Source organism: Hipposideros armiger, unplaced genomic scaffold, assembly GCF_001890085.2.
Source record: "Hipposideros armiger isolate ML-2016 unplaced genomic scaffold, ASM189008v1 scaffold_49, whole genome shotgun sequence".
NCBI classification, from domain to species: domain Eukaryota; kingdom Metazoa; phylum Chordata; class Mammalia; order Chiroptera; family Hipposideridae; genus Hipposideros; species Hipposideros armiger.
In genome coordinates, this window is record NW_017731399.1 from 1,192,652 (window position 1) to 1,199,776 (window position 7,125).

The following is a 7,125-nucleotide window of genomic DNA, read 5'->3' on the forward strand; positions in this document are numbered from 1 at the left end:
CACATAACAGGCTCCTGTGTGCCCCTCTGCACCTCCCTCTGCACCCCTCCTCAGCCCTTGTCACGCTCCCCTCAGTCTCTGCACCTGCCACCTAGAACACCCCACCTTCCAGACCACACCAGAACCTTTTGCTCTTCAGTTTGCTTCAGGTAATTTCTCAGTTTGCAATTATGTATACGTGTATTGGTATGAATAATACCCCATCCTGTCTCCACACACACACACACACACACACACACACTAGATTATAAGCTCTGCGAAGGCAGGACCATGTCTGTTCTGTTTACTGGAGAATCCCCAGTGTTTAACGGTGCCTGGAACATAGCAGTCGCTTGATAAAAATTTTGCTGAATGAATTGGAAAACTGCAGCAGTTTGGGGCGGGGTGCCAGATCTGGCTGAGGAACAGGCCAGCTGCCCCGGCAGGGGGTTAGGCCCTGGCTGGTTGTATGGGGTCAGTTGGCTCCTTGCTTTGTGTGCATGCACCATGTTTAAGTGGAGATAGCACACACTCAGTGGACCATGAAAAGAAAGACCACCTCTCAGCCTGGAGCAGTGGCTACAAAGCCACTGGGGGCAAATGAGGGGAACTGGAAGGTCTGTGTTGGTTAAAAATCTAGGCTAATGTCTGCACATAATCACTGTCTGCATCCCAGGCCCAGGGATGAAGGTAACTGAGGGCCTCACTTCTGGGCACTAGCTGGTTGTCCCCCAGGGCCAGAATGAGGTCCTCGAGACCCTGTCCTCCTCAGATTGCTCTCCTCTGCTGCGTCTGTTCAGTCTCCTCACACATAGCCCTGGGACAGAGTTCTTCTCCTGCCTCCTGCTCCCCCCATAAGCATGAGCCTGCAGACTCTGCTACAGGGGAGATGAGGGCCCGCCCAGCAGGAACACCCTGGGGTCCTGATCCAGGCTGGCAAGCCCAGGCAACCATGGTCAGATCACACACAGTTCACGGGACCAGCCTTTCTCCTGCTCTGACCTCAGCCAGCTCACAGGAGATAGGATTCCTTCCCAAAGCCGGGGTCCGATTCCACGCCTCTAGCTGGAGAGACGGCAGTGTGGGAGAGGGCAGAGGACTCTTAGATCTGGTCCTGACTACTCCGAGCGACCTTACCAAAGTCATCTCTTTGAAAACCAAGGCGGGGGAGGGGGGTAAGTGGGGGGAGTAGGATGGGCAGGTCTCTTGGGTTCCTTCAAATTTGAAATTCATTCAACCAATCATCACTTCATACCTCCACTGCTCACCTAGAGCAGGTGCTGTTTGTAATCCCCCTTTAGCAAGAAGCTCTAAGCCACCCTTTCACTGTTCTATGTTCCAATAGTGGCACACCCAAGCGGGCAAGCCAGCCAAAAGGGAACGGGACAAAAGGCATTAGACACAGTAATTGTGGAGAGCATCAGGGGACAGCAGTTCACTTTGTTTTTGTGACAAACACCCTTAAATATACATTTATTACATTCACAGAACCTTACAGGTAAGAGGGCTCAGGGAATCAGAATCATCATCAGATTTCACAATTAAGGAAATTTGTAAATTTCACTGTGTGGTGGAGTGACCTACCCAAGGTCACACAGTGAGTAACTAGCAAAGCATGCCGTCTGTGGATTTCTACTTATCCAACTCCTAAATCTTTTTACACAAGTCTCTTTACTTTCCCTCCTTCCCCAAGTTCAAGGTCTTTCCTAAGGAATATGAAGTCAAACCAGAACAGTGCCACGGGCAACACCCTCCACACACATGGCACTGGGAGATGGTGGGGACCCAGGCTTCTGTGTCCACTCCCTTCTCCAAACGGTTTCCTGGGTGGTAGTTTTCAGGAGGCAGGTAAGTATTCCTGCCTATTCTGTTTCCCACACCTGTGTTTCTCTGGATACAAAAAGCCACAACTGTGCGGTAGATAGCCGGACACAGGTCAACACTAACCACTTCTCTTTCTCATCCCAGCCTGGCTAAGTCCTTAGAATGGGCTGTACTAACACCTGCACCTGGATTTCAAGGGTCACCTGAGTGGCCTTGATCTCTGCAGCTGACTCCAGCACAGCACCCCTTGACACAGGTCTGGTGAAAATCCCCACCTTTAACAGCACCTAGTCTTGGCATGTACCTTTCCTGTCTTGAGGCAGCCTCCCCTGACGCCAGTCATTTACGCACACATAAGGCGGCAGCAGCAAGCAGTGCCTCTCGGGTCCTTGAATCCCCTCCCTGTGGTGTGCTGCTCACAGCCCAACAGTAAGAGGCAGCGTTTCTCATCTTTCAAGCCAGCCAACTTAGTAAGAGCTGGTGGATTTAGCACGGGCCCCAAGAGGGCAGAGGACCTGATGGCTTCATCACGAAAAGATAAGGCCCAACAGGGATGTTTGGAGTCTTCCCCAAGCTGCCTAAGTCCAGTGAATGTGGGACACTAATTGTTTGGTGATGCCATCCCTGTCCCTTGCCCTCACCCACGTTCCCCGAACCCAAGTTTCCAGAAGAGAATGATGCCTTGGGAAACACACAAGGTACACAGCCACTTCTTACCACCAGCCCAGGAAGGAGAGGATGCGTCTGTGAAACTGTCTGAATCACACTCCAAACTCGTTTCTCTTCCACCCCAGGGTCAGCGCCGGGGGAGGCAAGTCGGGGAAGTGCATCCATTGACAATCCACGACGACTAAGGAGGGCCTGGCCTAGACAGTGAGCCTACCCTGTGCATCTCTGGGGACTCTGACGATCAGACAGGGGCTCCATGGTCTCTGGACCAGGGGAAAGGGCCCTGACCACACACCTCTGTGGGCCCACTCCCTTCTCACATGCTTAAATTTGGGGTGTGGAGTTATATCCCTGAGTGGTGGTCAACAGACTGGCAGCCCATTGGCTGGCACACATCCCAAGGATCATAATTAACTGATAACACTAATACAATGTGAGTTTGTACTCCCATAATAGTCTCCTGCTGACAGATAAATGCTGCAGAAACATGATGGCTTTTCCTGAAGCTGTAATGGGCCATTATTGGGGCAAGAAGGCTCATGTCCTATTAGCGCTGCCACCATGACACCAAAGATAAAATATGAAGGGGATATCTTGAGTGGATAAATGCTTAGGTTCCCTCCCACCACCACCATCATCCATTTCATTATCTGAAATTCCTACCAGTAGTCTTGAAATAACTTCCAAACACTTCAAACATCCATTATTATTATTATTATTATTATTATTATTATTATTATTATTATTATTATTTTCTGAGCCTCAAGATGCTATTCTCCCCAACACAGCTGAATAGTATATTAAAGTTCTCTGTTTGCTGAAAAGACTGCTTCCTCCTGCAGGCGCTGTGCAAGATGGCAGCTGCAGTGAGCAGGCAGGCTGGGGGAACCAGTAAGGTGAGATATGTCTCTCCACAGAAACAAAGCTCTCTCTCCCTCCTACTCACCAGGAGAGCAGGAACACATTACGACAGTGATAACTGTGTCTCCTGCCAAATTTCTGGGGGGAGGAGGAAGAGAAGAGGAAGAGGAGAAGGCAGTTGGAGGCAGAGAGGGGGAGAAAGGCTGACTACGTCTTGATAGTACCTCAGGGGCTTTGAACAACTAGCTATTGACTGAATGAATGATCTGCCTAATTCAATACTTTCCATTAGAGTGGATTGTGGGGTTTTCTTTCCTTCTAACAATAAATTTGACCTTATTTTCATCTATGTCACGTATTAATGTATCATCCAATTTCTTGTGACTTTTGCATCGATTTAAGGCTAAAACATATTTGGTACATAAAACAGTATCAAGTAGCAGTACAATTTGTTTCTAGGATTTCATCGTTGGTGCAAAAGCAAATTTCTCTTTGTTTGAGGATGAAACAACTGTAAGAATCCTATGGTCAACATGGGCCACAAAGAATGAACCATGTGCTTTGCAAACTCACAGATTACGCTTCCATGCACATTGCTATTCTCCAGGATAATTACCTTAGAGAAACCATGAAGTACATGAAACTTTTGGAAAATTAATTCTAAAGTACCCCATCCATGTAAAGAGTTATTAAGTGGCACAAAGAAACATGTTGGCCTAGCTTGTCTCCCTGGCATTAACGACGTAAAATTTAAAACATGGGGACATTCAAACGTGTATTCATTTCCTAATGGCTCAATTAAGGTAGAACTTATTTCAATGTATTTCATTATTTTTTTCTTTCAGAATAAAATGCATTTTAGTTTTGCTCTAATACAATGTTTTATGGAGAGGAGAAAACAGCAAATGCTTTAAGGTTTTAGAAAAAAATCGAATGAGGTTTATAAACTGTAAAGTGCTGTGCCTATATAAAACATGATTAAGATGATGGCTTTTGGCTGTGTTCTTACACGAGCCAAGTACTGGCCAGTCGCTACCTTCACAAATGTATATTGTAATGAAACCCGTCCCACTGGTGAACCCTCACTACTCAGAGCTATGTAATTATGAATGGGTCAGTACCAATTCCAGGTGAAGTCTCGAGCTTTGTAGCAGGGCCACCTCTAACATCTTTATTCTTCATAAGCAATTGGGAACATGAGGCTTCAGAAGGATTCCCGACTTAAAAGGGGTTGCCTTTCCTAGAAGGACAAGACAAGGCACAAAGGGAAACGGCAGAACCAAAGAGAGTTTAGAAAAATGAGGAAAAGGCAGTCAATGATACAAGAGTTAATATAGATAAACACCGGTAATCCACTTGCCAGCAATGGCTCTAGAAGGAGCTGGACTGTAGGAGAGCTGGTGGGAAAGCAGCAATGCAGAGAGACATCTGGGGTCAGAACAGATAGCACATTAAGCATGGGCCTCCAGCTCAATGGCATGATAAACACTGCTTTGGGGTAATTCTACAAAACCCAGCCGAGCAAGGAGCAGCAATAATTCCTCTTTACTCTCCCTTACTAAAGGCACAGATGGAATTTTATGCTCAGCCCTGAGGAACTTGCTTGGAAAGGAAGCTGGAAGGGTGATGGGGCAAGAGCTTGAAGAGGTGGAGGTGTCCAAGGCTTCCTGCAGGGTGTCTGAGCCCCACCAGGAGAGGGACAAACATCAGTCGGGATGGGTTGCCCCTGTGCACAGATGGACACATACTTGGGTCCCAACACCACGTCACACACACACTGTAGGTGTTGTCTCAGGTTCCTTTGACTGCCTTTTTTCTCTCTTTTGGTCAGCAGCCCCACTCAGGCCAAGTCTCACTTCCACTTCCAGTACACGAGATCTGGCTTATTGAGGGGCCTGGTGATGCACCCCAGAAGTGTGGGAGGGTAGCTTCCCGAATTCCTCCTTTTTTCTGCTCTCTATGCACTGTTTCATGGTGATTTTTAAAAAATAAATCTTGCAGAAAAGACATGCATACAGCAATCTGCTATGTCTCTTTGGGGCTAGATGGGACATGGTGACCAGCACAGGGGAACATCCTGTCAGATTGCTTGGCATCTGTCCTCACCTCAATTCCCCTCTTTTGTCACCCTCAATTCCCTCACCTTACACCTCCCACATGAAACACCAGCATTTTAATGCTTGCCTCAGGCTCTGTTTTCTAGAGTACCAGGGCTCATATCCAGACTGAATCAGTAAATGGCTGAGGGCCAGTGACTTACTCTCAATTTAAACTATTTTATTATTTACTGCCCCCTCCTTGGTTATGGGCGGGGAGCACAATAAGGACAAGGATTGATGGATTACTGTGAGTAGTCGCTACGTGAGTTACAGACTCGCTGTTTTACAAAGGCCCCCAGGGACCCTGTCCCACTCACCCACGCACCCATCCACTTAAGACACTCTGGTTCTGTTTCAGTTGCCAAGAAGTTCAGGTCAATTGTGTCATCTGAAGTCAGCCAACAGGACCATCTGGCCCAATATCCCTTCTCCACTCTCCTTTCTTCCTTCTCCCTCCATACCGGGGAGGTCAAGTGCATACAGTTGACTCTTGAAGAACAAGGGTTTGAACTGCGTGGGTCCACTTATACGCAGATTTGTTTTTCAATAAATACTGTAAATGTATTTACTCTTACGATTTTCTTAATAACATTTTCTTTTCTCCAGCTTACTTTATTGTAAGAATATAGTATGTAATACATGTAACATACAAAAATCTATGCTAATCTATTCTTTATGTTCTAGCTAAGGCTTCTGACTAACAGTAGGCTATTAATAGGTTCTGGGGGAATCAAAAGTTCTACGTGGCTTTTCGACTATGGAGGGGCATCGGCACCCCAAACCCCTGTGTTGTTCAAGGGTCAACTGTGCTGCCGTCTCCCCTCTCCCTGCCTCTCCCCACATGCACACTCACCCAACGGGAACTCTAAATTGCTTTTGGCTTCAAGCTCCAGGAAAGCCCAGCAGCTACAGGAGGGGGAGCCTATGATCTCACACAGCAGACATTTTCATGGCAGGTAGTTTTAGCTTTCTGGTCTGCCTCATTAGCATATTGGCTGTCACCTTCAACTTGTCCCCCATGATTGAAGGATGGTTATTGTGGCCTGGGCATCACTGCCTCACCCATCTGTGCCAGTCCAAGAAGGGGGTGTATATAGATATGTGTTTATGTTGGTAGAAATGTCACCTCTTAGGTTTCTAGTTTGTTTTTCATTGGTTTGCTTTGATTTGATTTGAGTCCAGAGGAAAATCTTTCCCAGAAGTTCCCCATTGCCACCCCAGCAGGCTTATACTCAAATCTTCTTGGCCAGAATCCAGTTCCATATTCACCCCAAACCAATCACTGCCAGAGGGGAAATGGATCACTATGATTGGTTGAAAATATGTTTACTCCCTGAAGCTGGGGGAGACGCCCGCTCTTCCTGAGTACATTAATGTTCAATGACAAACAAATACACCTGCGTTAGAAGAGGAAGTGGAAATAACTGTTGGGTTAGCAACCAACAGTGTCTGCCACACCTGGTGGTGGACCACTGGCAGGGCGGTGACAATAGGATGCAAGCAATAAGAAGGACCAATAATGTTGTAAATATTTCTTAGGGGGCCAGATGGACTCATGTCCTGTTGGGGAGACCACTTCATAGTCGATGTAGAGGCCTGACCACCGCATTGTATTTCTGAAGCTGATGTTGAATAATATTGTATGTCAACTATAATTATATATACATATAGTCTCGGGACATGGAGTAGAGAG